At 39.3% G+C, this 22,403-nt stretch overlaps 1 long non-coding RNA gene across 3 annotated transcripts; it reads right to left on the reverse strand.

Moving 5' to 3' along the window:
* Positions 1 to 5,844: 5,844 nt before the first annotated feature.
* LOC133390759 (uncharacterized) lies at positions 5,845 to 20,662 on the reverse strand. Of its 3 annotated transcripts, XR_009764463.1 has the most exons (4): positions 18,732 to 18,803; positions 17,208 to 17,377; positions 13,847 to 14,239; positions 5,845 to 6,002 (listed from the first exon to the last, which is right to left on the reverse strand). It is a non-coding gene; the product is annotated as an uncharacterized LOC133390759 (long non-coding RNA). The 3 variants fall into 3 exon arrangements; XR_009764465.1 differs by lacking the exons at positions 17,208 to 17,377; positions 18,732 to 18,803 and adding an exon at positions 20,595 to 20,662; XR_009764464.1 differs by lacking the exon at positions 17,208 to 17,377 and having other exon boundaries at positions 18,732 to 18,809.
* Between the last annotated feature and the right edge of the window lie 1,741 nt (positions 20,663 to 22,403).

The following is a 22,403-nucleotide window of genomic DNA, read 5'->3' on the forward strand; positions in this document are numbered from 1 at the left end:
GCTGGTTTTGACTTATAAAGCCTTCAGTGGCCCAGGGTGTAAAAGGGTCAATGGGCTCCAGTTTGGATTACAGTTGGGAGGGGCAGAGCATACGAATCACTGGCTAAGCAGGAGAGATTTCTGAATTGGAGCATGCAGTCATTTCAGTGGAGCGGGGGAGAAGAGTGTCATGTCCAAAGTGGTAAAAGGCTTGTGTGCACACTTCAAAATGTTTATTTCCCAATGTGTCTAGCATCAACTAAGAACCCAAGTATACCATCTGTGCAAAATGACAATGTGATAAAAGATGTGCAGAGAGGGCTTCTCTGTGTCTGCCCACAACTACAAAATTCCCTCCACTGGAGATGTGCCAGAGTTCGAGCACCCTGCAGACACAGTTATACAACTTTTCATTTAGACTGACTTTCAATAACCAGGGTTAAGCTAGTATTGAAGTGAAAGGAATGGAATTTAATCTTATGATCTCAGGAAGATCTACATATCACTAATGAAAGCATTTGCAAATTAATCTAATCACCACAACCACATATATTTTAATGCACTGCCATATAAAGGCAAAATGTCTTATATTTCGCAGAGGCCCTAATCCTGAAAAATTCCAGAGCCTAAGCCTGTTGCATCATTTATCCCAAAGGGATTAAGAATGTGCCCAGAGTCAGGTTTTATGTGCATTAGAGGAGTTGCTAAAAAGAAATTATTTCACATCCCGGAACCTATTATGAGAAAAGTAGCATTTTCAGATATTTCTTTTTGAAATCAATTACCCTGCTTTTGTCACAACTGAATCATTAAAGAGAATGAAAATATTTTTTATTAAAAATATGAGGGGAAACAAAAAAAGGGAAGTCATAGGCTGACTAGCACAATTTCTAAGATTTTGTTCCATAGCTCGCAAGACCCCAAGGTATTGTGCCATAGCATGACGGTACCCAATTGCCTTGTTAGATACACACAATCCCATTCCCCATATCGCCAAATGAAGGTGGAGAAAATCTTGTTTACATCAAAGGCCTGTACTGAAAATGGGCATCATTTGAAGGGGTTACCAAGCGTGTATAAGGAAAACTAACTCAGCAATGCATAAAACAAAACATGGAGAGGAAAGCAACACACCTTGTCTTTGGCTTCATATTCCACACTAAGCTTTGAACAAAGACAGCTGCCTTCTGGTTAACTTTAGAAAGGATTATCGTATAGAAGACTCCTATGAAGTGATACTAATATTAGGGGAACGTAACGAGAAGCATCCAAGCATCCAAGGTGGATCCTGCATGGGGGCCTACAACATCTAAGCTGTACTGATAAAGCTGTATTGAACCACAGCTGGGAAAATGTTTCGGTTGGATCCACTTGTGTTGCTCTGCTCACGGAAGGCTCTTTGCTCTGGCAGAGACCCCCATGAAGGGGAGGAAGCAGACAGTTTCTGTCAATTCCTCCTTCCTCCTGCAGCCTCCTCTGCCAGTTCCCACACAGGATTCCCCAGTTCCTTTTTTTTTTTTTTCAATAATTTTTATTCAGATTTTCATAAAACATACAAGACAAAATCATAAAACATTCAAAGACAAAAAACAAAATCAAAAATAGTTAAACAAAAAGAAAAAAAGAAAAAAAAAAAACAAAAATAAAAAATAAAGAGTAAAATATTGACTTCCCATTTGTCAAAGATCAAATCAGTTATAAGTCTATAATATATAACAATCCTGTCTCTTAAGTCATATTATAAAATCACTTTCCTCCAGTAGTTATCTTACTTAATCATCAAATCTCATAAACATTACTTTATTCTTTCCACAAAAAGTCAAAGAGAGGTTTCAATTCTTTAAGAAATATATCTATCAATTTTTTTTTCCAGATAAGCATATCGATTAATCCATCTCATTACTAATTATGATAATCTTATTGTCATAACCATAGTCAAAATAAACATTTCAATTAATCCATCACATCAGAATCTGTTAGGTTCAATAATTTCAGTAGCCATTGTTCTATTATCTCTATTAGTTCCATTTTCCATCTTCCATCTTCAGTAGTCTTGTTAAGTCCAGTAATTTCAATATCCAATCTTCCATTATCAGTATTCCATAATAATCTTGCTGTCAAAGCCATAGTCATATAGTAAGAGTCTGATGGGGATTACCTCTATCCCAAATATTTTCTTGCCATCCATTCTGAATAGGTTGCTGAAATACTGCTGTAAAATCATATCTCTGTTCTTTTTTTCAAAATACACTGGGTCATCTCTTAAAAGTTTTTCCATTGTCACATGGCTGCAGTTAATTCCATAGATTTTCTCTATATTGGGCTCCATCACATCATTCCAGTCCAGAAGATTATCCATGCCATTGATAACTTTATCTCTAGAATCTTCATTCATTTCTTCAGAGATAACATTGAGTTCCAAACAATAGATTTTATTTCTAAAGTCCATAGACTCCAAATCTTGTTCCTGTTCCATGTTGGTTCCAATCTCCGGGATCTCCTCTCTCACAGGGACCCCTATTCCAGTCTCCAGGGTCACCTCTCTCACAGGGACCCCTGTTCCAATCTCCGGGATCTCCTCTCTCACAGGGACCCCTTCCAGGGTCACCTCTCTCACAGGGACCCTTATATCTTTAATCTCCTGCTTCATTTTACTCAATTCAATTTTCATTATCTCAATCTCATCCATTATTTTCTGAAACATAGTTATTTCCAGATTTTCAGCCACTTTCTTAATTGCCATTTTAAAAGAAAAATATAGGAAAACCACTTCTTATTTCAGCAACAATTGGGTTAATACTCCAAACTTGGTGACATCACAGTATAAACAGAGCAGACAGCCTTATCTCTCCAATAGTTAAGTAAACAAAATGCAGTTCCCAGGATCGAAACAATTAATGGCAATCGTCAAGAAACAGATTCGTCAAAATAAAATAGACCAAAAAGAGAGTAGTCTCAAAACAGTATAATATTTTTCAAAATAAAAATCTGGAATAGAAATCCCTCTTCTGTGTATATCTTTAGAATGCAAATCCAGGACAGCTTTTTGCAACAAAAACAGAGATAAGCTATTAATTAGTGCGTAGCAGAGAGAAGTTATGGCTCCCCAGTGAGATGTCAAAAACTGATCAATCTGGCAAATCTCTTTTAAACAGCAACAATTTAAGTCAAGTAAAAGAAAAATATAGAAAGAAGGGTGCTTGCCTGTTAGTGCGTTCTCTCTTAGAAGATAAGGTGAACGTTCGCTTTATCAGATAGAGCTTGCTGTTAAAAATCCGTCCCACCTTCGTCGGCTGGACCTCGTCCCATAAATTAATGAGATCTGGTCGTCCCAACAAAAATAGGCTTTGAGGTTAATCTCTTCGTTTCTCCCTACCCGGGAGAAGTTTAATCAGTCAAAAAAAAAAGAAAAAACTGACTGATATATCTGAATAAGCTTCTTTTGAGGCAGGAGCCCGTCTCAAAAGCAGGCACAGGCTAAGTCACCCTTCCCGGAAGTCCCAGGATTCCCCAGTTCCTGAAGCTGATTTGCGGTAGGGAGTACAGGGCAATAAATGAAAATCACATCTCCCCACTTCCATTCACAAAAGCCTCCAACAAATCCATGAGTAGAGGGACACAACTGGATACAACCCAGAATTTCCTGAATGCATGCAAAGGGTTCAGAGTTGATTTCAAAAGTTAAGACTGACATTTTTGGAAGATTCCCTGCACCACACCTCTCGGTGATGCTAGATGTTGCACAATCTCTTGCCTTGCAATCATTTACTGGAAGAAAAATGTCCTAGGCTGAGGTCATAAAAATAAGAACAAAAACAAACTGGCAAATATCTGTAGCAGGAAGGTCTGCCCTTGATGGGCATTTATATTTTCCTGTGTGCATCAGGCCTGCACGAGACCAATTAAATAAGAAAGGCAGGAAAGAGCACAGCTTTGTAATGCCTGTAACAAGCTGATGCTATCAATATCTTGAAACATTACCAGAAAGAAACCAACACACAGCCCAGAGGGTTTGTTGTTATTGCTTAAATCCTATTGCTGATTCTCTTTTGCAAATCAGACTTACAACAATCCTGAAGAGGCAAACATCTTAGTTAAGTTTGCCATATAGTGCTACCACACACAACTGCTCCTAAAGGCAGACAAAATGACAAGCACCCTCTGCCTCTGTGGTTTCAGTCTTATATATTACACCCTTTGGCCCATTTTTAGTGGCCACCTGCAAGTTCTAGAGACACTCATGAAGAGAAAGACCACGATCAGGTATTGTCAGCCTGTAAATCTGCTTGTACTTATTCAGCCCTGCTCTCTGATATTGACATCACTGTGACAGCCATGTGGGTAGACCTTGCCTTTGCAAATGCTTCATGCAAATTTACAGCAAACACACCTCTTGAGTTTTGGGAGCAAGGACTGCAGGTCCTTCCTCTAAAAGAGATGTGAGGAACCTGTGGCCCTCCAGATGTTGTTCAAACTCCCAACTCCCATCAGCCCCAGCCAGCATGGACAATGGACAAGGATGATGAAAACTGTTGTTGAGCTACATCTGAAGGGTCACAGGTTCTCCACCCATGCTCTAGAACACATTACTTGTTTCTGACTAAAGTATATTGTGCTATGTTCAAACTCTTCCAGTCATGCAACAAAAAGCAATAATAGCACTCTAGGTTCTGGCTAAGCATGCCTATTCCAACATTCCTATGGCAATTCAATTTGTTGTTTTCAGTTGAGATCTTGAACAAGCTTAGACAGTGAAACAATGAAGCCTTAAGCAGAAACTAAGGAGGCCTGCATGCTGTCATTTAAACCATATAACCTGTGGAGTTTATTGATTTAGTTACACTGGAAGACCCAGGATAATCATCTGATTAGGTTGTCAGCGACTCTTCACCTCATTTAATTCCTTTGAAATACTGAGAATTCCCACCCCATTTAATACCGATAAAATACTGACAGGGATGCTGCAAACAATACAAAGCAAGAATAAAAAAATGCACAGAAAACATTTGGTCAGTTAAACATCTTCCCTTGGAACTATTTTGAAGAGCCTAACCTATCAGGAATTCACATGCATGCTCTATTGAAATTAAGATTAAGAAGCATACCAGAAAAAAGCCATACTAGGTGTGCTTCCTATCCATTTCAACAAAGCTTGTGTAAGATATGCTCCCAATAATTGTACCCATTAGAGACCATTTGCCAAGCACTTAAGGAGAAAATTATCCAACTCTTAAAAATTAATTATACCAGGAACTTTGGGGGGGGGTACACAGTAGCTTGACCTTACCACAAACAAACATTGTTTGGGGGGGGCGGAGAGTTAAAAAGAGAGATACATTTAATCACAGGAAAGCTAATCAAAGTAATCCCTAAATGAACTACTTAGGAGGGTTTTTATATTCTCCAAGACTATAAATAGTCTGGAGTTTCTTCACATTAACCTCCATCCAGCTTTTCATTCCCCCCAAAGAATCCCCCATTGCACCTGTTAATGGTTATGTGAATTTATACTGTTTCCCCCCCATCCAACCAAAACAAGCTGTTTTGCTCTTAAAGCAGCATGTTAATCCCAAGAAATATTAAATAATTATCCTCCTATAAGCATGAGGCTCAATTCTCCAAAGTGTTCCAGTCAGGCACAGACCCTACTCCTGAACAGAGCATGTCAATAAGGATTTGATGAGCAGCACTCCAATACTGGAAACCTCCAGAAGCTCATCATACAAGGTAGCTATGCTTGACCTGGACATCTTTTGCTTAAGTCATAGCTCTCTGTTGCGTTTTCTTGCGTATAAGCCCAGGCAGGCACAGAATCCAATGCAACTGAGAAACATAGCCAGCAGGAGGGCTAATGCATCGCCTGTATCCAAAGCTTCCACAACAGGCAGCCCAATCAGGAGTGAGAAAAACACCAAGTAGAGCTGGAAAGCATTCCTTGTGGCAGCCATGTTCCCAATTGTTGCTGATCAGATGATCCTGAACAAAAGGCTAAATTCAGAGAAGAATGTGTATTTCAAGTGTACCTAAAACACAAAGAGAGAGAAGGGGGGGGAGAGAGAGGGAGAGAGAGGTTTTGATCAATTTCACAATATATATGACTAGAGTAATACTAAAGACTGAGTGCAACATACCGCATGAACCAGTGTAGTGCCCCAGACCTTTTGGGATGTTAGCAAGGAATTGCTTGTGGTTGACAGGATCATTCCAAGCCATCAGAAAGAAACCAGTGGGACTTGCAACAAATGTTTATTTATTAAATTTATATTCCGGTCTTCTTCCCTCCTCCCAGGGCAGCAAATGTTGCAGTGTAGAGTATCCCAGTTCACTATTCCAGTCAGCCATGTCCTCTTCCAGGATAATATTCTATTCCTCTTCCCGCATGATTTGCTTTTCTTTTTTTTAAGGGTCCACCCTATTTTGTGATTTTATCTCATTTTCAAATAATACAGAGAACAGCCATAATATTTCCCCAATCCCCCCTCCCTAATCCTGGACGACCCCACCTGATTCTGTAAGACAGCTATCGTAAGATTTATGATCAGAAACCAAAAACCTGTCAAGCCAACCATACTCTGGTAAAGGGTTTGGGTACTTAATGCTGATTTTCCTCTTTAGATGTAAATTCAATAAAAGGCATCCAATGGTTCATGAAGGTATCTTTTTTTCTTAATACCTGTGGCTAATTTCAAATTTTGTGTCAGTTTTTCCAACAAGGCAAATTCCCCTAATTTTCTGTACCAGCAGTCCAAAGAATCGATCTAGACAAGTGGTTCCCAACCTTTATGAGTACGGGACCCCCTTTATAAGCTTAAAATGTTTTGTGACCCCCTCCCCCCAGGGAGGCAGGCTGGCTGCCAGGAAGGAAGGGGGAAAGCAGCCTTTCTTTGCAGCCTTGCTTCTTTTTGCTTCACAAAAACCCCTCTCCTCTCATTCTAAGTAAGGGTGTTGTCAGTAGCGGCAGTGCAAGGAGACGGGAATCAGTGATAGTAACCCCCTCTTCTTCCTGGTAGCCCCACCCTCAGCCTCCTTTGGCATCTGCCATGTATTTTATAGGCAGATGCCTACCCTTAGTGTGCCTGAAAGATGCTCTGGTGCTTCAGCAAAAGGCCTCCCCTCTCGTTTGGAGCAAGGGGGAGATGTCATCTGCAGCGGCAGTAGGGACCAGATAGCATCCAGGGAGTGCAGATCTTTTTAAAAAAATTAATAAATAACTCATTTCTTTACTGTTCACGGCCCCCTCTGGATTACTTCGTGGGCCCCCTGGGGGTCCCGGCCCCCAGGTTGGGAACCACTGATCTAGATGTTTCTAGCATCGAGCAATTAAATAGCGAGCAGCTATGAACATAATTCCTATTAATTTTTTTGTACAATCAATCAGAGTTCTTCTTAATAAAAAGGTTTAATAAAGCAAGTTCCGATGCGAGTTGCACTGTTTGTTTAGTTATTTTACTTATTTCTGTTTGCACAACATCCCAGAATTTCTTATCATTCCCACAATCCACATGTGGCTGTAGGAGCCAAGAGCCCCACAGCCTGTCCAGCATAGCCGAGATGATGATCCTGAGATTTGTGCTATTTTGATTGGAGTCAAGTACCATCTGTGTATAATTTTAAGTGCCATTTCCCTTATTGAACTAGACACTGTTAAGTATTGAAATTTGCCCCAGATGGCTTTCCAGTATTCCTCCTTTATTTTCACTTTCAAAGCATCCTCCCAGTACATTTTCAAAACTAAGCATGTCCTTACTTAATAAGAGTATATTGTGGAGACTAGGCCCCTGTCATTGCTTTCCATGTTCATAATTAGCCTTTCTCCTGTTGTTGGTGCTCAAGTTCTCTGTATTCTTATATGGGGTTTATGTATAAAGGAGCTCAGTTGATACCAGACTAACCAGGGGGCTCCTTTTTCCTGTAGTTTGTTTCTCCAAACGTCTCTAGGAAGTGGATTGGAGCCATTATAGAAATCCCTTAGCTGAAACATATCCAACTTTATAAATGCTGAACTGTCCACCAACCTATCCGGTCTGTAGAAGTCAGGATGTTTGCATATTGGAATGAGTGGGGATAGTCCGGGTAGCAAAATTTCTTTTCTGTATTTCCAGACTTCAAAAACCAATACCATCATGGACCTATGGTTTTTACTAGCTTTTTTTATATTGCTTTTTGTATATATGGGATGCCCTTGCTGTTTTCGTGGCCGAGTAAGTAGGCTTCAATTTGTACCCAATGCTTTTCAATTTTAACATCCATAAATGAAATAATGTCTAATTTGAAATGCTTTGTAATATAATCACATATTGGGTACTCGCCATCCCCCCTCTTTAGCCCCCCTATATCAAATATTTTTTAGTTAGTCTGGATCTTTTTGAATTGTATGTGAATGCTTCCAGCTTATATTGCCACATTTTTATTTGTCGCCAAGGAACCATTATCAGCAACACATAAAAAAGGTAAGTAAATCTGGGGAACACCATCATTTTTATTAATGCAATTCTACCAGAGAGACCATGTCCAGTTTAGACAATTTTTAAAGATGTGCTGCTATTTTTTTCATATTTGTATATAATTAAACTGAAATAACTTCTTCTGATTTTTAGAAATGTTGACTCCCAAATATCTAAATTTAGAACATACCAATGGGATCCCTAGAGCTTGTGAGATATTCAGTTGCATATTGGGGGAATACTAAGGCAAAGGGGGTCCAATTTCATAAAATTTACAGTAAGACCAGAGACAATTCCAAATTGTCTAAGTCCTCTTTCAACCGTGGTAGTGCCTCTTCTGCATCTGATAACATCAATAGCAAATTATCAGCATATAAATTGAGCAAATGTTGTTTGGTGTACACTCCTTGTATAGCCACATTAGTTCTCAATCTGTCTGCTAAGAATTCCATAACTAAGGTAAACAGGAGGGGGGGATAATGGGCAGCCCTGCTTAGTTCTAGCATTCAATTTCAGATTCCTTGTTGCTATGCCATTAAATAATTTTTTTGCTGTGCATTGTGCATATATAGATCTTAATACTCGTATAAATTTAGGGCCAAAATTATAGTTTTCCAATGTTTGCATTAAAAATTGCCAATTAATTTTGTCAAAGGCTTTATAAATATCCAGTGAAAAGATGGCTAGATGGGAGCAATTCAGTTGACTAAATTTAATTATGCTGAACAACCTCCTTATTGGGTCCACTATGAACCTTCCTGGAATAAATCCATACTGATAGGGATGGACTAATTTAGTGATTACCAATTTCAACCTATTAACCAAAATTGTTGTAAAATTTTTATAATCTCTATTTATTAATGAAATTGGTTGATATGAATCTGGAGATGTGGGGTTTTTAACTGGTTTCAATAAGAGAACAATATGTGAAACCTTCCAAGTAGGAGGCAACTGAGCCCGTTAAAACAGAGTTAAATAAGGACAGTAAATGGGGCGTTAATAGATCTTTGTATGTCTTATAAAAATTTCTTGTGAACCCGTCAGACCCTGGAACCTTGTTGGGTTTTAATGATTTGATGGCATCTAAAATTTCTTCAGCCATGATAGGGTTTTCCAATATTTCTTGTTCTTCCCTAGATAACTTGGGGATAGTAGAGTTACACTGGTAATTCTGAGTAAGTATGGGGACTTTTGGTTCATGCCTATATAACTGTTCATAAAAATTAGCTAGAACCTCTCCTATCTCTAAACTATCATTTACCAGGGGAGAGGTGGCGTTCCTTGTATGCAACGTCCAAATCAGATTTTGTCTTCTTTTTTCACCGTTTGCTAACAATTTAGAACCTTTTCCATTGAATGCATAATACTGCTGTTTTAAATATAACATATTAACCATGGTGTCATCTATGTCTGCCAATTTTCTGTTTTTTTGTTCCATTTCTCTCCTTATTTTGGCAGACCCTGTTCTTTTATATTCCTGTTAACTTTGTCAATTCTTTTTCTAGAGCTTCCAAATGCTGTTTTTTGACCTTTCTTTTGTGAGACCATTCACTGACTTACATATTCCCCTTACTACTGATTTCATTGCCTCCCATCTAATTTCCTCCGATATTTCCTCACTTGCATTGTCTGTGAAATAATTGGTAAGATCCTCTCTTATTTTCTCCCTGCTGTGACTTGAAGCAAGTAGATTTGGATTAACCCTCCAATTATAACTCCTCTTGGCACAGATTTGCTGTTTCATTGTTAAGATTGACAGCAGCGTGGTCTGGGACTTTTATTTTGCCTGTTTGTACATCTGTGACTTGAGGCCATATAGATTCAGATAGAAATATGGCATCCAGTTGTAAAAAAGAGCCATGCACTCGAGAGAAAAATGAATGACTAAAATCTTCTGGATGCAATTCTGACCATGCTTCTCTCAGTCCTCTTATGTATATTGTTTAAAAGAGTTTTTTGCTTGCAAACTTCTTGTAGCAATGGTCCCTTGTCCAGGTAATCCTTGTAAATTAATACTGGTATCTTCTCCCATAATTATGTTGTTTTTTGAAACCTATACAATTTATTGAATAACATATAAAAGAAATTTAATTCTCAACTATTTAGGGCATAAAAAGTGGCAATCCTAATCCAGCCAATTTCCCTTCTACAAAGAGGAATCTTCCTTGTTTAGCAGCAAAACTTAAGAGGCTTGAAATCTAGGTTGGCCCTAATTAGCAGCACTATTCCCTTCACTTTATTTGACCCTTTTGCTAAGAATTTATTTGAGAGTCCATCAGTTAACTTAGTGCCATGAGTTTCCTGCAGCATTAAAATCTTGGGTTGCACATTTTTGGTCAATTTATACAACCTATTTCTCTTTATTGCAGAACCCAGCCACTTTACATTTAATGTAACAACCATCAAATAAGTATTTGTATTCATCTAAACACACTGTCAACTCAAACTGTCTATAAGCTCCCCTTTTAGTTGTCAGGCGGTCATCTTTTTCCTTTCCCTCCCCCCTTTCCCCTCTTTCCCCTTTAAAAGATAACAAAACAGAGAACAAGTGATCAACACTGAATCAAATTAATTTGCTAAAAACCCTAGGTGAAACAAAAATGTTTTCAGTAGGTGATGAAATATAAGAATTATAGGTGCCTGCTTGATTTCAATAGAGATAGCATCCCAAATAACTGGCGCTACTACAGTAAAAGCTTTAGGGTGGTATTAAATGCAACTCCTATGCAAAGTAAACCCATTGAAGTCAACAGACATGACTGACATTAATTGTAATGGGTCTATTCCAAGTAGGACTTACCCTTAGTTTACATACAAACCACATAAACAGTTAATATGTTATAGAAATTCCTGCTTACTGAAAGAACGTCTATTTATCATTACATTTTTCAGGAATGATTGACAAGCTTCTTCATGACCATATATCTATCTCTTCTATGTCCTGGTTCAGTAATAAAAATGTCAGGCCAATACTCCACTGGGGGTGGGGTGGGGTGAGAAATGGAATGGAGTATTATGGAGAAGGGCACAGCAGACTGACTCAAATAGTGAATAAGCGCACTCCACACTGCAACATTGTATTGCAGGTCCTATTTGTGGTGTATTAAAGCAGCTGTCCCCAACCTTGAGTCCCCAGCTGCTGTTGCACTGAGTGCACTGTAGAACATAACACCACAAGGTAGAGATGCCAAGACTTCCTTGTACAACTGCCACAGGTTTCTTAACAGATCTATATCTTTTGTCACACATTTTACTGCTACTGCCAATAAATAGAGTGTGCATATGAGTAAAGGTAAAGTGAAGCAAAATAGGCACTGAATTTTTAAAAGGAAACTATGATAGCTCATAGCTGGTATAGCACAATGGGGAGGAGAGCCTGGCTGGGAGTCCAGAGTCTGTGAGTTCAAATCCCCGCTCAAATCTCCTGGCTCTAAAGGGCCAGCTAAAGATCACCCCCACAGGGAGTGGCTCAGGGGTTACGTGCCCTGCCACCTGTGCAGCCGTGGGCAAGCTGCATAGTCCCAAGGAGCCCAGTTGCCCCCCAGCTGGCAGTTGTGGATGAGGAAGGGGCTGGCTTGTGCAGCTGTGGCAAGCTGAGCAGGCCCTAGCCAGCTGGGGAGGACTAGTCTCAGAGGGAGGCAATGGTAAACCCCCTCTGAATGCCGCTTACCATGAAAACCCTATTCGTAGGATAGCCATAAGTCGGGATTGACTTGAATGCAGTCAATTTCCATGATAGCTCAATTATTAATAATATTTAGGTTTTTTTAAACTCAACAAATTAAACTGTATGCTTTTAATTTTCACTCCACTGCTCTGCTCAAACACTCAAATTTGTCTGTGTGCATGTTTGGATAATCTTGCACTCTCATAGTCAATGAAATAAAGAGATATTATCATGAGAATATTGTTGTGGGGACGGTAAAGTATGGGCAAAATACAGTCTACTAACTAAGGAGCATTTCTCCCTGTCTTAATAGAGGGGCAGGACTTGCATTGCCGAGGCCAACCTTCAAAACTAAATGCATTTGAGGGAGATGCTGCATAAGATAAACAATACAGGAGACCACAGTGCTTCACGACAAGGGGCACCCCTTTAAAATAAGGGGACTCAACCACACCCACTGTGTGCAGCCTTCAGCTATTAGCATGCCTTGTATTTAAGCACTAGGCCAGCAGCCACAGGCAACATGGAACTGCATGCAGGCTGGTGGAGGAGGGATGGAGTTCCCCATCACCCCTCTGTGCCCAGCAGCGAAAACAAAAGGGGTAGAGCACATGTTTTTAATTCAGAAGGTCCCAGTTTCAATCCACACTTTCTCCAGGTAGGGCTGAGAAATATTCCCTGCCTGAAACCCTGGAGAGCTGCAGCCACTCAGTTTGGACAATACTGACCCTTGAGAGAACAAAGTATAAGGTAGCTTCTTAAGCTAGAGGAGGAAATCCACTACCTCCACATCCAAAATATAAATACTGCAGGCTACTGTAACAGGGACAGAACTCTATCCTTTCCCTACCAGCCCCCAGAATAGTAAATATTTTTGCAGCCATAATATATTAGCAGAGAAGTGGGGGTTTTTTTGTAACAAGGCAAACACTAAGGAATAAGTGACAGACTAAGGCTCCAATCCTAATCCTACTTATTTAGATGTAAACCCCACTGAATTCAATAGGATTTACTTCCAAGTGGTTAGCATTGCACTGTAATTTTCTTGGAGCCCTCAACCTTTACTTAACATAAGAGGCGAATCAATAAGGAATCCTGTACCACTCTAACAAATCACTAACAAATGCATTGTGACATAACCTTTCAGGAACCAGAGTCCAATTCATCAGGTGTTCTAGACCATGAAAACTTATGCCACAATAACTGTATTAGCCTGTAAGGTACCACAGGACTACAGATTTCACTACAGCCGAATAACATGACTAACCAAATAAAAAGAGCGAAATGACACTCCTAGATAAAACCGCAGTCCCATAAACATCCCTTTTCCGCTCAAACAGTATCTTACCGGTGGGAAGGTGTATATTTGGGATATTTCCTTGAATGGTTAGCGCTAGGATTTTGGAAACAATAATCTAGGACACCTACTAAAGGAAGGAGTAAACACACACACAAAATGAAGCTGGCTCAGTTATAAAAGCCCAATTAAATCTTTGTTAGATCTATCAAATGCTAAACGGAGACTATGGTCAGATTATATGGGTGTGTTAAAAAAAATCCTCTGATCAGGAGTTTAAGAGTCATGGGCAGCAACATACGACACGTTAATTGTCCTAGAAGCAACTTGGTCTAAATATATCAGCTTTTGTTCTAACGGACAAGGGGTATTTTAAAACATAACGTGATTATACGGGAGTTCCGGAACTAAATCATTCAGTCACTACCCACGAGTAGTAATATAGCAAACTAGTATTACCTTCCAGGAAGCGGCCATTACAAGAAGAAAGAGGAAGAGCGTGTGATTGGCTTGCGCTCCTCGGGATCGCCAGCGCCTACAATTCCCATCACGCATTCTAGAACTTCTCTGTTAACCCTTGACGTGATTATTTTAGGAGAACCCTCGTGGGGGTTTTACCATAAATCCTGAACGGATGTAGCTATTCCGTCAGGTGAGTTGCTGCCTTTCTCTCCACGTATGCTGCCAGCTTTCAGTTGCGCTTGTTTGAGACTAGGATAAAAAGGGACGGTTGCATGATTGAGTTTCTACGCTGCTTTCACGCGCGGGGAATTCTTCTAACCATCACGGCGATTAGTTTCATTCATTATCTTCACAGTGGCGTGGGAGCCGAATCCAGTCTCCTTAACAGTTCTGTACAAAAGAAAACGTTAAAAATCAGCTAGCAAATGGAGGGTGTGTGTGATAGCTGGCTATCAAAGCCCAATCTGACAAACTCCATAAAGAGACACTCCAGTCTTGCATATGGGAAACAGGTTTAATGAAAAGCTCAAAGCATACATTTAAATAAGGAATGCTACACAAACCACTTGGCTGATTGAATACTTCTCACCTGTGCTTAGCATGCAATTCAAGTACCTTAAAAAGACATTACACCACATCTTTTCATAACAAAACACATAAAAACAATAAAATGATATTTAACATATCAAAACACAAAAATAAAAGAATCAAGAAGATTATTATAATGGGGCCAGAGGTCACCAGTACTTAGCCCACCGCTGAGGATGGTCTTTACCACCATCCTTTCTCAAGGGGCATAGTCCCTACATCTCGCTGGTAAAATGACAGGTCTGCCTCGAGATGTTACATGTACAGGAAGCCTTTCTTGAACATGGGAAGCACGTGTCTCCTGAGGTACAATGTTGTCCTCATTAGCGTCTTTGATGTCACTTACAGAAGGAGTGGCATTGTCAAAAGGATTGTTCAGTTGAGTATTCTGTTCCATGGCAAGAAATTCATCCTGCCCTGAACACATATCATCACACTTTTCAGATGTCTGCTGTTGAAGCTTTAAATGGCGTCTATTGCACCAATACCTATGACCGTCTGGTGTCATTACTTGACATGAACGAGGCTGCTCACATTTCTCTGTAACAGTAGCAGGGAGCCAACCTTCATTAGACTCTATCAATACCGAATCTCCTGCTCCTAGGGCCTTAAGATGCTTTGCTGTACGATCATAGAAGTGTTTTTGTCTATCCTGTATTTTCTGAAGACCCCTGTGTACACCAATGGGTATCTTGGGATATAATAAATTAGTCGTTACTGGAAGTTTACTCCTAAGCATCCTGCCCATCAACATTTGAGCAGGTGAATATAACATTCCAGTGACTGGTGTACTGCGATATTCCAACAATGCCAAATGTGGGTCCACCTGAGCATCCTCTGCCTTTTTAATAAGCTGTTTAATAGACTTGATTGCTCTTTCAACCATTCCATTGGATTGTGGATACCCTGGGCTGCTAAAACATTGTTCAAACCCCCAATCATAAGCAAACTGTTGAAACTCTTTACTAGCAAATGGCATATTATCACTCACAACTATCCTTGGAATTCCACGATGAGCAAACACAGTTTTAAGCTTAACAATCACAGTTCTTGCTGTCTTGTCAGGCAAGCTCAATACTTCTGGATACTTTGAACAATAATCAATCACAAGAAGAAAAGGAGAAGAACCATATTCAAAAATGTCCACACCCAACTTCTGCCATGGTTATTCAGGAATCTCATGTGGTTTAAGTGGCTCCTTTTGATTATGTGGAGCATACCGTACACAAACAGAACAATTTCCAACCACCTTCTCAATATCATTAGACATACCGGGCCAGTACATCAATCCTCTTGCCCTAGCTTTAGTTCTCTGAATACCTTGATGGGAATCATGAAGTTGCGAGAGGACACCTTGTCTTTGAGACACAGGAATAACTACCCTGTCCCCCAAATAAACAATATCATCTTGACCATGTAAAGAGTCTTTTATAGGCCAAAAAGGCTTTGCAACAGGAGTAACATCTCTCAGATACTGTGGCCATCCATTCTTTATGAGGGCTGCCACTACTTGAAGTTGAGGATCTTGTTTTGTGGCTTCCTGTATAGTAGCCACCCCCCTTGGATGCATGGGCAGCGTACCCAATCCATGTATCACTCTCTCACCGACCATGGAATCCTCATCACTTACAGGAAGATCCACACTAGCTCGAGACAATGTATCAGCAAGATGCATAAGCTTACCTGGGGTGTACACTACATTAAGTTGATACCTCTGAAACTGTAAAAGCATACACTGCAAATGAGCAGGAGCACTACTAATTGGTTTTTAAAAAATTGCTTCTAAGGGTTTATGATCAGTCTGAACTAAAACAACTTTACCAAACACATACTGATGGAATTTTCTCATTGCATACAAAACTGCAAGCAATTCTTTCTCTATCTGAGCATAATTTTGCTCTGATGAGCTGCGTGATCTCGAAGCATAAGACACTGGTCTATTCTCCTGAAACAAACATGCTCCAAGACCGTCTTTTGACGCATCAGCTTGTACAGTAACTGGTTTGGTAATATCAAAGTATCGGAGTACAGGTGCCTGACACAGTTGCTGTTTAATCAGTTCAAAAGCTTTCTGATGTTCTGGCATCCATTGAAACAATATATTCTTTCTTAACAAGTTTCGCAAGGGTGCTGTCAATTCTGCCTCCCATGGAATATATTTTGACAGATATTGCACGGATCCCAAAAATCTGAGCACACCTTGTCTATCTTGCAGATGTATCATATCTTGGATAGCCTTGACTTTGTCATCATCTGGTCAAACTCCCTGAGCAGTCACTATTTGACCCATATATTTCACTGAGTCGACCTTAAACTGAATCTTATCCTTATTAAACTTGATATTCTTAGCACGCACTGTCTCCTTAACTTGATTAAGAATCTGATCATGCTGTTCTGATGTCTCTGCTGCAATGATCATATCATCTGCTATCATGTACACCCCTCTTATATGGCTGAAGGTTTCCTGATTTTTCTGTTGGAACACCTCACTAGAAGATTTAAGTCCAAATGGCAAATGATGGAAACAATACCTTCCCCATGGTGTATTAAACATACATAAGCATGATGAAGGTTCATCCAATTTCACCTGCCAATATCCATCTTTCTCATCTAAGATGGTAAAAAATTTCATTCCAGCTAAATGGCTCAAAACATCCTCTGTTGTAGGAATGGTATAATGCTGTCTATGAACTGCTTTATTCAAATCACGAGGGTCAAGACATATATGCAATTTCCCATTCTTCTTTTCTGTAATAACCAAACTACTGACCCACTCTGTAGGACCCATAACTCTAGATATTACTCCAGCACTCTCCATCTGTCCCAAAGTCTCCTTTAACTTGTCCAATATTGCAAAAGGCACCTTCCGACATCCATGAATAACAGGAGCCACTGCTGGATCAATATGGATGTGGTGAGCACCCTCAAATTCGCCAAGACCTTCGAAAACATCAGAATATATGGCAAGTAACCACTCTTGTGTTAAAAGTTCAACTGTGTGCACACTATTAACCTGACGAACCAAATCCAGAGTCTCACAGGCAGCCCTGCCCAATAATGGAAGAGAAGAGCTATCTATTACATAAAACAGTAATCGAGCTGCTCCTCTTGGACCATGACAATCAAGGACAATAGTTCCCAAAGGCTTTATATGTGCTCCACCATAAGCCACAAGCCTTATGTCACTTTTAGTTAGCACTTTCTTGCCTGGGAACTCACAAAATACGTGCAGTGGCAAAACATTCACCTCAGCTCCTATATCCAGTTTGAATTTTACTGAAAGTCCTCGCAGTATTATGTCAACATACCATCCACCCACTTGGCTTGCAGCTAAGCCAGTAGTCTCATGAGCTAATTCTCCTATAAACAAACTGTTTAAATCAAGCTCATGGATATGATGTCCCTGTTCTTTGTTGAAACTTGATGGTTTTACTTTACATACTCTGACATAATGATTTTTTATGCCACATTTATGACAAATCTTTCCAAATGCTGAACAATTTTGAGGCTTATGCACTGTACCACAACAAGAGCACTTATTATTTCTAGTTTGTTCATATCTGCATTTAGATTGTGCCCTCTCAGGTCCAAGGGCCTGTACTAGAATCTCCTCACAATCCTTATCATTTACATGTACTACATGCAACTCCTTGCCATATATTGAGGAAGTTGACATAGTCTGTAGTTCAGTTCTCGTTATTTCTTCTAGATGACATATTTCAGTTGCTTTCTCCAGAGTAAGATTAGGGTCCCTCAGCAATCTTTCCTTTAATTTTTCCTCCTTCACACTAAACACGATCTTATCCCTTACCATATCATTAAATGCCGAACCAAATTCACAGTGACTGGCTTTAAGTTAAAGTTCAGTAACAAACTATTCAATGGTTTCTCCATGTGTCTGTGAATGATTCCAGAAAGAATATCGTTCAAACACCACATTCTTACGAGGAGTACAATATATCCTAAATTGTTCAAGAACTTCTGCTACATCTTTTGGCCCCTCTTCAGAGAAAGTAAAAGTATTATAAACTGCAGGCACTTCTCCCACACAGTGCAACAATATAGCTACTTCCTGTTTCTTAGAAACATTATCAACGCCAGCAGCAGTAAGATATAGCTGAAAAGCTTGCTCCCAGCGTTTCCAGTTCTCAACCAAATTGCCTTGCAAAGCAAGTGGAGGTGAAGGCCGAAATGAGTCCATGTTTACAGCTACTTAAGCTGATAATTGTGTGCAAAAATACACCAACAATCCCTCACTCAAAAAAAAAGAGAGGGAAAAGAAATCCAAATCAACCTCTGACACCATGTGATAGCTGGCTATCAAAGCCCAATCTGACAAACTCCATAAAGAGACACTCCAGTCTTGCATATGGGAAACAGGTTTAATGAAAAGCTCAAAACATACATTTAAATAAGGAATGCTAGACAAAGCACTTGGCTGATTGAATACTTCTCACCTGTGCTTAGCAAGCAATTCAAGTACCTTAAAAAGACATTACACCACGGGGGGGGGGGGAAGTCGCCTTAACACAATACTAGATTCAGAGATCTAGCACGGTGATTATTCACTGTAAGGAAATATAGTTTTGCTGTATGATAAACTGATGCCTCTTCATTTTCTGCACTCCTATTTTGTAGCCAGGCTGTAAAGGTTTTAGGTAACAGTAATGGAACTCTTAGGGTTGCCAACTCTCCCCCCCTTCATAGACAGAGCTTCTAACCCTTTAACAGGTGTCTACCTCACAAGGTTGTTATGAGGATAAAATGGGGGAAGTGTGTATGCCACCTTGAATTTCTTAGAGGAAAGGTGGGAAATAAATGTAATAAATAAATAAATGACCAGTAGCAATTTAGCTAGCAAATTGTTTTTCCTGGCACACATGTGCAGATGCAGTAGTGGTTAGAACTTCAGCTATTGATTTTTCTCCTTGTCAAACTCTAAAAAAATTAGCCCTGCTACAAAGTAAGTTGATCATCCTAAAACTGATTCTCATTCACACATTCCTGGGTTTCACAGAGGAATTTTATAACATCTGCTTGCCCCCAAAACACAAAAACAAACTTTAAAAAAAAATGTCTACATAACAGCACCCCTAAGTTTCAGATACTGATTCTTGAACTCAGGCAACATCTGCATTATACATTTAACACACTATTATACTGTTTTAAACAGTCATGGCTTTCTCCGAACGAGTCTTGGAACTGTCATTTAAAGGTGCAGAGACTTGTTAGGAGACCCCTATTCCCCTCACAGAGCTCCAATTAATGATCAGGGATGATAGTCTAGCAGCATCTGGAGGACATCACATTGGTGACCCCTGCAAACACCCTCACGGCTCTAGAAAAATTGTGTCTAGTACTGAATTTCAGGAGAAGTTGTTGAAGGCGCGTCCATTCCATGTGGTCAAAACCAGGAAAAAAGTTGCAAAAACAGCCTTTGATTGCATGAATAAAAGAAAAAATTCTGTAGATACTGTCTGGCATGTTATGTCAGATGTAAACTCTGATTGATCTGGGTGTTCATAGTGATACACTTTTTTAAAAAAAGTTTCAGGCAGGGCTAGAAGAACAGTAAAAACCTTTGACTCCTGATCAGTTGGGAAGAAGGGTTAATATGAGGCAATCAAAGTAGTAGTATGTTTATTGGTTAACCAAAAGGTCATTTTGCTTGACAACATTTAGATGGCAAACAATGAATGCAGGCAGACAAATGAGAAGTCTAGTTCAAATGTGTGTGTTTACAGTCTAATTCTGCAACATAAATATAAGCTGTGAGCACAGTATGGTTGGATTGTAGAACATACTTTTTTCACAGACAGGAGTTAAGGTGGGCTCCTTAGCTTACAATTTCTATGCTTTTTGATGCATTTGAGAATTTTCAAAAACCTTAACTCTTCTGTAAAAACCAAACTAGACATTACACTACTAAACATTATTAGCAAGACTTATTATTGTTGATTAAATAGTATATAAATCTTGTTAAATAAAACAAATAATACCAGTGTGTGTTCTTCAAAAACACATTAATTGCAGCTACACCCACCTTCCCCCCATTTTCATAGTGCACAGGAAAGAGGTTTCTTCCCCACTGTGCTCCTTATGAAAATTAGCCCTGGAGTACTAGAGTGTCTTCCTATTAGCACAGAAGATAGTTCACCTGAAGGACAAGCTTGACTGATGAGTTGATCTGTAATAAGGACTGGGCTGGACTGATTTCAACCTCTGGTCTTCTCAGCTCTTAGATATGGAGAATGTCTATGGGAGAGTAACTGTTCTAAGCAGCCAAACATAATTTCCAGGGTTAAGCCTTGGCCTTGGATCCTGCCAAAGGGTCACTTCCCTTTGGCAGTGGCATCAAGAAGCTGACTTCATGTCAGCAGGTACTTGAAAAGGTTCCTAAGGCCCAGCACGTGGAAATGCCCAGCCTCATCTGTCCCATGCAGTTGATATTATAAAGCTTTGTGAATTCTGGTTCTGCTTAAAATCTACCCACTAATACTTGGGCATTTAAGTTTTTAAGATTTTTAATAATATTGTCCATCTGTCCAGTACTTCCTTATGTGCTGTTTCTAGATTCGGTAAGGAATACTAGGACATGCTGTCCTGGTCTCCTTTGGGAGGAAAGGTGGAATAGACATTTAAAAAATAAATAATGTATGAACTAACATTTTCTAAGGCTGGCTTGTCTGATTGATAGAGATGTTTATATAATTCAGCAAATCATACATATGTATCCTCTGATTTAGTAGCTGTTTTTTAATTGTTATGAAATGTGCTATTTTGCACAGCTGCTGAAACCTGTATTGTTCAGCTAATAGTAGGCATGGCCTACCGCCATGGTCTCAATATATACTCCGTAAATGAAATTACTTTTTCTGTTTTATTAATTTCCAAAAGATAATGCATATTACTAGCTGCAAGAGGTCTAGTGGAAACCCTTTCAACATAGTACCAAGCCTATTTTCTAAATATTGACTATCCTGCAGAAATATTTCTTTGGTTGATTCTTTGCCTGTTTCAATGAGTGAGGTGGCACTTATAAATCACCTTTAGATAACACATTTAAAGGTGTCCCAGATGGTGGTGAGATCTATTCCAGGGGTGTTATTTTCTTTTAAGAATTGAGGGATGTCTTTGTAAAATTGCTCCTGCAAGAAGCAAAGAATATAAGCTTCTATCACAGGTGGTGATATCATTGCTTTCTATGTTTGTACTTTCTATGGATTCAGATTTTATCCCTTCAACACCTGAGATGTATATTTTTATGATTCACCCAACTTTTGTGATGTTGTGATTTTAAGTTGTTTTAAATTGTTTTTAGAAATATATTTTAAACTGTTGTAACCCAGCCTGCAACCTCAGGGTGAAAAGCGGATAAATAATAACAATAACAACAACAACAATAATAAATTTCACATCATTTCAAAATGGTATGTATATGTTTGTATTACGATATGTACACAAACTTGTTAGTGTTTCCCCCCCCCCCGGAACATTAATTACTTGTATAATTTAGATATTGTCAACTCAACACTTTAACTATTTCTTTATACCATAGTGCTATGCATCTTAAGCAAACCCTTCCTAATATATTGAATTGTTTCCCCTAATTGGCATATTAAATATGTTGCCATTGTCTATTGTCCCCTGTAATTCTGATCTATAGTTCAATAACAGAACTGATTAGAATTGCTTTAGATATGAGAATTCCAATTTTGTCCTATTTGAAGTATGGTCAAAGTTCATTTCTGCATAGAACCCTTTTTTTAGACAGGAAAATTTTAGGGGTATACACAAATATGCTTTGCTGCTGAATGAGGTTCATTGCAAAAGCTAGCATTCCGGATGCAAGCATTTTTGATGCAAGATTGGAATCTCTCTCCCCCCCGCCCGTTTCTATGAATAGTAAAGTAGTAAATGGACGTGTCATGGATTAAAAAAAATATCTGTTCTGTTTTGCAGATGA

The sequence above is a fragment of the Rhineura floridana genome, chromosome 8 (genome assembly GCF_030035675.1).
Source record: "Rhineura floridana isolate rRhiFlo1 chromosome 8, rRhiFlo1.hap2, whole genome shotgun sequence".
NCBI lineage: Eukaryota > Metazoa > Chordata > Lepidosauria > Squamata > Rhineuridae > Rhineura > Rhineura floridana.